Source organism: Triturus cristatus, chromosome 12 (genome assembly GCF_964204655.1).
Source record: "Triturus cristatus chromosome 12, aTriCri1.1, whole genome shotgun sequence".
Lineage (NCBI taxonomy): Eukaryota > Metazoa > Chordata > Amphibia > Caudata > Salamandridae > Triturus > Triturus cristatus.
Genome location: NC_140595.1, coordinates 716,259,404 through 716,268,233, shown reverse-complemented (window position 1 = coordinate 716,268,233; position 8,830 = coordinate 716,259,404). Strand labels below are relative to the sequence as shown.

The 8,830-nt window shown below is 43.9% G+C and overlaps 4 non-coding genes across 4 annotated transcripts; 3 read left to right on the top strand and 1 right to left on the bottom strand.

The window, feature by feature from the left end:
* The first annotated feature begins 1,335 nt into the window (after nt 1-1,335).
* TRNAT-AGU (transfer RNA threonine (anticodon AGU)) lies at nt 1,336-1,409 on the top strand. The gene has a single exon. It is a non-coding gene; the product is annotated as a tRNA-Thr (tRNA).
* A 1,718-nt stretch (nt 1,410-3,127) lies between these two features.
* TRNAG-GCC (transfer RNA glycine (anticodon GCC)) lies at nt 3,128-3,198 on the top strand. Its single transcript has one exon. It is a non-coding gene; the product is annotated as a tRNA-Gly (tRNA).
* Nucleotides 3,199-4,475: 1,277 nt separating this feature from the next.
* TRNAK-CUU (transfer RNA lysine (anticodon CUU)) lies at nt 4,476-4,548 on the bottom strand. The gene has a single exon. It is a non-coding gene; the product is annotated as a tRNA-Lys (tRNA).
* Nucleotides 4,549-7,674: 3,126 nt separating this feature from the next.
* TRNAG-GCC (transfer RNA glycine (anticodon GCC)) lies at nt 7,675-7,745 on the top strand. The gene has a single exon. It is a non-coding gene; the product is annotated as a tRNA-Gly (tRNA).
* The last annotated feature ends 1,085 nt before the right edge of the window (nt 7,746-8,830 follow it).

The window sequence follows — 8,830 nt, the reverse complement described above, 5'->3', positions numbered from 1 at the left end:
TTTTTTTGTCCGGGCTATACTGAGGCGCGCAGAAAATGGATCATTCCCGCTTGTAGGAATCTGGGTTTCACCAGGTGCCACGAAGCCTTTAGAATTCTTAAGAGTGAAATGGCTGTTCACATTGTGTTTGCTGTGGCCAAATTTCTGGGGGCTTTATGGCACAAGCGGAAACGGTATTTAAAAATGGTATTATGATTCATCTTGCACTGTGTTAAATGGCATATGATTTTATGTAATCAGCAGATATCTAGTTGTGCGGCTGCACCAACGTTATATTCTCTTTTTTCCCCTTTTACTACTAATTTTAATTACCTAATGTACGGTTTTTAAATGCTTTTATATTCATCTTATGTACCTTTTATGGAGATTCTCCGAAATAAAGTTTTCTTGAATTGAATTGAATTGTATGGAAGAAACCTGCAGCAATAATTTTCCAAACAAAAGTTGTGCTGTGTTTTTATTTATTCAGCATGCATGATCTGTTGTTGTTGTGGGTGGGGTGTGTTGTCAATATTGGCACTATGTAATATATTGGTTTAAAAAGCACACCATAGTCAACAAGATGTATCCGTGCCATGCCTCACTCTAACAGCCTACATATAAATTGTTGCTGTATCGTGTCTTGTTAGCTCAGTTGGTTAGAGACTGAGTCTACTATGGCACAGTTCACAGGTTCGGTCTCCTTACTGCCAATTTATTTTGACCTGTATATTTGTAAAATAATAAATATTATTATGATTACAATAATATATTAGAAGGCTTTATAGTGGTGTTCCTTTAATCTAGTAAATAACTGGTCTCTGCTGTTTGTACCAAGAGCCCGCTGTACGCAGCAAGCACCATGTAGGGGACTCCGTGAGCTAACAGAGCCCCCACCCCCCACGTGATGCCAGCCCCCTCCATGTTTCATTGGTCTCTCAAAGGGCACTTATTGAACCGGGGACGCGCGACTAAAGATCTCACATTCTCTCTGAGAGTTGCGGTTCCTCGCCCAGAGGTCACGAGAGGTGAAGGGAAGAGCACCTGGGTCATGTGGGCGTCATTAAATGATCTTGTATCTGCTGGTGCCCTTCATATCGTTGCACTCCCGTTTGGTTTAACGTATGTAACGCCCTTCGTCCAACAGTCTGTGGTCCTCATATTTGGAACATCAATGCAAAATATACACGTGTTATGATGCACGTTTCCTATTTTGCACTTTTACTTTTATTATATCAGGTTTTCTAATTCTTGTTGAGAGTCATTGAAAAATATCAATGTTTTATACCAAGAAATATTTCCTCCGTACCAGTGACACCGGGATAGTACGCATTCTGCAAGCAGCTCGACAATGTGGGCGCTGTGGCTTAGTTGGTTAAAGCGCCTGTCTAGTAAACAGGAGATCCTGAGTTCGAATCTCAGCAGTGCCTCACCTTTTTTAAACCACATAAGGAACAGACTGCTGAAGATTTGCAGTCTTAAAATTAGCAAAGATAACCTGTATGCAAACCCACCTTGCTGCTTTTATTATAATCATCCACAGATACAGGATAATACTGTTTAGAAGCTGAATATCTATTATGGTGGTTAAATACCGTAACTAACAGAGGCAGAAGAGTTTCAAGCTTCAGTGCCCAAACCAGGCTCAGCACAGGCAGCACCAGAGTGACTTTCCATTACTGACACTGTTACTGAACAGGCAGAAGAGGTTCAAGCTTCAGAGCCTCAAGAACAGGCACAGCACAGGCAGCAGTGTCAACCTAGCTTCAGAATACAGATGGTTACAGCTCAGCCAGCGGCCTTGCAAGCTTCACTTACATGATAAAACGGTGAGTAGGCCAAAAGAAATGTTGGGGTGCAGAGTGAGCGGTAATAAAACCAGCAGGAAACAGAAGCTCTTTTACAACCGGGCACTGTGCACAGCACAACTAAAGCCTTATGTCTAGTGCTGGGTACATTTCCAAAGGGCTCCTTTGGAGTAATGTGTCTAGACCGTGCTGTCTCACTTTGCCAATTTCTACCCACTATCGAGACCAATTCAGCCTATTGTGGCCCAAGCCGGAGCCCCTCCGAAGTGTTGTATATAGTTCTGCAGAGACCACTTACGGTATTGTGTCAAGTACACACTGTTCCATCTAGAGTTCTACAAAATGTTTCCAGACCTCACCAGGAGCATTGAAACTACTATTAAAGACCACGGGTGGCACATTGTCTCCTGATCTGGTGACCGCCTGTAGTGTATGGTGTCTGGTTCTGGAGGGTTCATCTAGAGTATTGTGCCTGTCGTCTCAGTCACATCTTGTATTTTGTATAAAGTTCTACTGGTAACATCTGAAGTTTTTTCTCTTGTCTGTCGTAATATGTCTAGAGCTGCAGATATCATCTTGTTAAGGAAACCAGGTGGGAAAATTGTGTCTAGTTGTAGATGTCTCGCCTGGTACATTGAATCACTTGTGGAGGCCACATTTACATTGTGTGTTTCCTTCTGGTCAATGCATTCAGACTGTTATTTTTAGTTTCGGGCCCAGACCTGGAGACTGTCCCCATTTCTGGATGCTGCACCTGGAGTGTGGTGTTCTGTTCTGAAGCCTTTGTCTGCAGTATTGTGTCTAGTTCTAGATGTCTCAGCTGGTACTTTCACTGCTTTTGCAGGCCACATTTGCAGTGTTGTGTTCAGTTGTAGCCTGTTCATTTGGAGTAATGTTTTCCATTTTGGAGCAATCTTGGAGTCTGTTTCAGTTTCTGGATGCTCTATCTGGGGTGTGTTCAGTTCGAGAGGCTTCATCTGTAGTATTGTGTGTGTGGATAATGACATGGTGTGTTGTGCCCACATAAAATTGTTCACCTGTGGCACTGTGTCAAGTTGTGAAGGCCATGTATTCTAATGAGTCAGCATCTGCAATGGTCAAGTTTTATCATCTTCTGTGTCTCTGCGGCTCATATGTACTATCGAAGCATCGGTGGCTCACAGATAGAACCCGTCATACTACATGTGAGCTTCATAGCTGCTCTCTTCATGTGAAGCATTAGGGCTGTACTTTAGTGCCTGAGCTCTTTTCAGCCTCATGCACTAACTCCGGTTAAAGACACTAACCACTTTTACACTGTCTACTATTTTTTGGCTTTTTCAAAACGTTAATGCAGCAAAGCATTGGTGGTTCAGTGGTAGAATTCTCGCCTGCCACGCGGGAGGCCCGGGTTCGATTCCCGGCCAATGCAGCTGAGCTTTTTTAGTGCATTTGGAGTGAATATTTATTAAATAATTTCTGAAATATTGGGAATTGTCTTAGAATTGTAATATAAAGTTGGGCTAAACGATTTTGTAATATTGTATGTAAGTTTCCTGTTTCTTTGATAGGGTTATTCGCTGCGTGGAATACTCCCTCAAAGTAGTTTCGGAGGTGTTTCGAAAATCCAAGCTCCATGCCACGTGTCTGGTTTTAATGTGTGTAAAGCAACCTCGCTGATTTTTGTTTCCCTGCACCCCGTCTCTTACTGAGGTGACTAAACTCATTTGTGTAAGAAAAGCAACAAAATCAGGAAGGTTTCTGTAAACGCGGGATGACTCCGCAAACGTGCTTAGACTTATAGAAGACCCAAGACACTGACCCTGCGAGAGATCACACTCGAGCTTTAAATAAAAATATAGACGCGCAGATAAGTACTCATTCTCCCAGAGTACCTGTCTGCTACCGAGGACTGCTGGCACTCTCCCATTAAAGTCACCGGAGCAGTGCTGGGAAGTGCTGGTACTATCCAATTAAAAGCACTGGAGCAGTGCGGTGAAGTGCAGGTACTATCCTATTAAAAGCACTGGAACAGTGCTGGAAGTGCTGGCACTCTCCCATTAAAGTCACCGGAGCAGTGCTGGGAAGTGCTGGCACTCTCCCATTAAAGTCACCGGAGCAGTGCTGGGAAGTGCTGGCACTCTCCCATTTAAGTCACCGGAGCAGTGCTGGGAAGTGCTGGCACTCTCCCATTAAAGTCACTGGAGCAGTGCGGGGAACTGCTGGTACTATCCAATTAATAGCACTGGAGCCGTGCTGAGAAGTTGCTGACACCATCCAATTAAAAGAGCAATTCGTTTCCTACTGAATGTTTTTACGATCCTTTCATGGCCTTTGCCTCCTCCATTCTCCTAGAAGTGGGAAGGTTTGTTTTTCATTCTTCGTTTAAGGCATTTTTAAAAATATTGTGCTTCGTTGCCCTAAAGACGAAGAGTTACTTTAAGTACATTTCAGCCTTTCAGCAAGCAGAGGTGACGAGGGTTGAAGGGGTTACTTGGAATGCCTGCTGCTGCCTGACTAGCTTACTTTTCTGATTTCTCACATTTAAGAGTCTCCGTTTTGTGATGCCGTGTTATATTAAAGATAGGAGCTATGGGTGTATTATTAAAATATATGAAAATTAAGAAACAAAAAAAAAGTCAATAAAAAGAACTTGCGACCAAAAGCAAGAATTATCAAAATTGCAGTAATTATTTTAAAAACCTCACTCGCCCAACGTGGGGCTCGAACCCACGACCCTGAGATTAAGAGTCTCATGCTCTACCGACTGAGCTAGCCGGGCTGATGCTTCTGAAAGACACAAAACCTATCTGTTTTTCGTAAGAGTCGTGCACCTGCTCTGAAGAGGAGATTTAGAACACATGTTCTTGATGTGTGCAGCACTCTCTTACAACTGGCTCTTTCACTTGGTTGTCAGATGTACCTTTTCTCTCTATCCCAATGACCCGCATTCGTAGGGTGACCATCATTTTAAAGCCAAAAACCGGGACATTTCCCAAAAACAGAAGAAGGACTACAATTTGACTTCAACCCAGCACCAATAATGACAGTGATCCTTAGCAGAGAATTACAGAAGAGGCAGTAAGAACATAGATAAAATGCCATTTTTAGAGCCAGTATCTTGCCTGTTAATTACATCGCTTCCTTATAACAGCTGCTAACTGTCCCTGCTTTCCAAAACATAAAAACATACCTCTCATCATTTTTCGCCGACCCTCTCTGAAACCGGGACATGAGCTTAATTTCATGAAATCTAGTGGGACGGCTGACGGAAAACCGGGACTGTCCAGGCAAATCCGGAACGCCGGGTCACCTTACGCATACGGAACTAAGGGCCACTTAGCAAGTGACACCTGGGTCTTTAGCAAGTGACACCTGGGTCTGAGATTTGGCTGCTTGGACTTTCCACCTGCCCTTGTCTGTTTTTCCGTGTTTGTCTACGCGTTCACTTAATCTCTTTCTTCACACTCAGTTTTTCTCTTAGTTCTGCCCGCATCTTCTCAGACTTTGATGAGGGAGACATTCGTCCTGACTAATGTATAACAGAGAATCTCTAAACGACCTCTCTGTGTGCCAGCGTGGCTACCGGTGGTGCAGCGGATGCAGTGTACCGGGCTCAGAGGTAGGAGGGACCCAACCATAAAAGCCTCTTGAGTCCTGAGGGGACCCATCTGTCTCTCTCATCCTGTTTCTCTCTGCCTCTTCCCCTTTCAGTCTGCATCCTTTTATTCTCTCTCTCTCTCTCTCTCTCTCTCTCACATACACTCTCTCTCTCACACACACTCACTCTCTCACACACTCTCTCTTCCTTCTTCTGCTATCTCCCATGCTCTATTTCTGGTTCTCTACCCCCTGCCTTTTTGAGGTGACACAGATGACCCTTCCCCTCTGAGCCTTAATGAACACCAAGATGCCTGCAGCTCGGTGATTTACCAAACCCTTTAGAAGTCAGAAATCTGCGTAAATCACAGTTTCCAAGGAGCACATCCAGGCTGCTGTGCCCACTCCAGTGGAAAATCAACAGGGGGACACATGGATGGAATAGTAAGAAGCCCGATTTTAGGTCTAGTGTGACAGCTTCAGATGTTTATAGACCTCATGTAAACAAATATTGGCCAAGCTTATAGGTCTAGCTTGCCTTCATAGGACTTGCCTGCAACAGCGCATGTGCTCTCGCTTGTGAGGGATTTTGTATGCAAACAAGGGGTTAGAACCCAGCCCTTACTAACCATTCTTTTTCTTCATTGTCACTCTGATCTGATGCCTCCTAATTGGGCAACGTGTGCCGGCTTCAATTCTTCTTTTGATTGGAGCATTGACCAAGGACCTTCCGCTGATCAGCTGTGCTTGAGGTACTATGTTTATTTTTTGTTTTCTCCCTTCCGCTCTCACCTCCACTGTCTGTGCTGCTCCACCCCTCCTGCCCCAACCCCCTGTTGTCCACATTCCTTCTTCCCCGTGTGCTTACTGCCCCTCTCAACCCCCACCCTCTTGTTGCCCATTTTACTCATCCCACACCCCTGATTTTTTCCCTCAGAATAAAATCCACCAGCTTTTCTCTGAGTACATATTTACAGTTTTAGAGATTTAAAATAATGAGTATTTTTGTCATCCCAGGCTTTCCTTTCTAACACTCGAGGCCTATTAGCTGCATCTTTTAGTGCTGACATTCACATCTGCGGAAATTTCAAACAAACATCAGATTGAATATTTCGAGCATTAGATCCAGAGGCTGCTGGGTTTGGTGATTTAAATTTGGTGACTCCCTTTCAATAAAATGCACAGCTTGAAGCATTTTTGCTGTACTTTAGTGTGTCTGTTATTCACTTGTAAAGCTGCCATATCCTACATTTGCACCCTTCCGATGGCCGCACTGCGGGGACGTTGGGAGAGAAAAGGTGGATTTCAGAAGAGCGACATACACAGTACTCGGTGTCCGCTTCACACTCTGAATTTAGCAGGCTCAGGACCCATTGTCTCCTTGTGGAAAACAGCGCAGCAGCACCTCAAAATCTGAAACTGAGGAGTACTAGAGGACGGCAAATCCATCTTACCCTGGATATGCTTTTACTGTACAATGCACCTGATAACAAGCATTGGCATAGAGTAGACAATAGGTCTCGCCTTTGGGACCTTATGTGTTTAGCCATGCAACTGTTGATGTTGCACCAAGGATTTTGTGCTGCATAATTAAATACTTATAAGGTCCCAAAGGCAAGACCTACTGGCTGTGCCAATGCTTGTTTTAAATTTGTGAGCGAAGGGTGGAGTCATCCTGTGAATATCCTCAGTGAGACAGTTTATTCAAGTTCTGGCTCTCGATCATTGAGGCTGGACTTGAAAGGAGGCCATGAATTGTAGGGAGAATAGAAGCCATATGCTGCTGGAAAAATAATGGCACTTTCACTGCTTTAGGAGGCCACGTTTGCAGTGTTGTGTTCAGTTCTAGCCTGTTCATTTGGAGTAATGTTTTCCAATTTGCAGCAATCTTGGAGACTGTTTCCGTTTCTGGATGCTCTATCTGGGGTGTGTTCAGTTCGAGAGGCTTCATCTGTAGTATTGTGTGTGTGGATAATGACATGGTGTGTTGTGCCCACATAAAATTGTTCACCTGTGGCACTGTGTCAAGTTGTGAAGGCCGTGTATTCTAATGAGTCAGCATCTGCAATGGTCAAGTTTTATCATCTTCTGTGTCTCTGCGGCTCAACTATCGAAGCATCGGTGGCTCACAGATAGAACCTGTCATACCACATGTGAGCTTGATAGCTGCTCTCTTCATGTGAAGCATTAGGGCTGTACTGTAAGTGCCTGAACTCTTTTCAGCCTCATGCACTAACTCCGGTTAAAGACACTGACCACTTTTACACTGTCTGCTTTTCTTGGCTTTTTCAAAATGGTAACCAGCAAAGCATTGGTGGTTCAGTGGTAGAATTCTCGCCTGCCACGCGGGAGGCCCGGGTTCGATTCCCGGCCAATGCAGCTGAACTTTTTAGTGCATTTAGAATGAATATTTATTAAATATTTTCTGAAATATTGGGAATTGTCTTAGAATTGTAATATAAAGTTGGGCTAAACGATTTTGTAATATTGTCTCTAAGATTCCTGTTTCTTTGAAAGGGCTATTCGCTGCGTGGAATACTCCCTCAAAGTAGTTTTCGGAGGTGTTTCGAAAATCCAAGCTACAAGCCACGTGTCTGGTTTTAATGTGTGTAAAGCAACCTCGCTGATTTTTGTTTCCCTGCACCCCGTCTCTTTATGAAATGACTAAACTCATTTTTGTAAGAAAAGCAACATAATCAGGAAGGTTTGTGTAAACGCGGGATGACTCCGCAAACGTGCTTAGACTTAGAGAGGACCTAAGGGACTGACCCTGCGAGAGATCTCACTCGAGCTTTAAATGGAAATATAGACGCGCAGATAAGTACTCATTCTCCCAGAGTACCTGTCTGCTACCGAGGACTGCTGGCACTCTCCCATTAAAGTCACCGGAGCAGTGCTGGGAAGTGCTGGTACTATCCAATTAAAAGCACTGGAGCAGTGCGGTGAAGTGCAGGTACTATCCTATTAAAAGCACTGGAACAGTACTGGGAAGTGCTGGCACTCTCCCATTAAAGTCACCGGAGCAGTGCTGGGAAGTGCTGGCACTCTCCCATTAAAAGAGCAATTCGTTCCCTACTGAATGTTTTTACGTTCCTTTCATGGACTTTGCCTCCTCCATTCTCCTAGAAGTGGGAAGGTTTGTTTTTCATTCTTCGTTTAAGGCATTTTTAAAAATATTTTGCTTCGTTGCCCTAAAGACGAAGAGTTACTTTAAGTACATTTCAGCCTTTCAGCAAGCAGAGGTGACGAGGGTTGAAGGGGTTACTTGGAATGCCTGCTGCTGCCTGACTAGCTTACTTTTCTGATTTCTCACATTTAAGAGTCTCCGTTTTGTGATGCCGTGTTATATTAAAGATAGGAGCTATGGGTGTATTATTAAAATATATGAAAATTAAGAAACAAAAAAAAAGTCAATAAAAAGAACTTGCGACCAAAAGCAAGAATTATCAAAAACTCACTCGCCC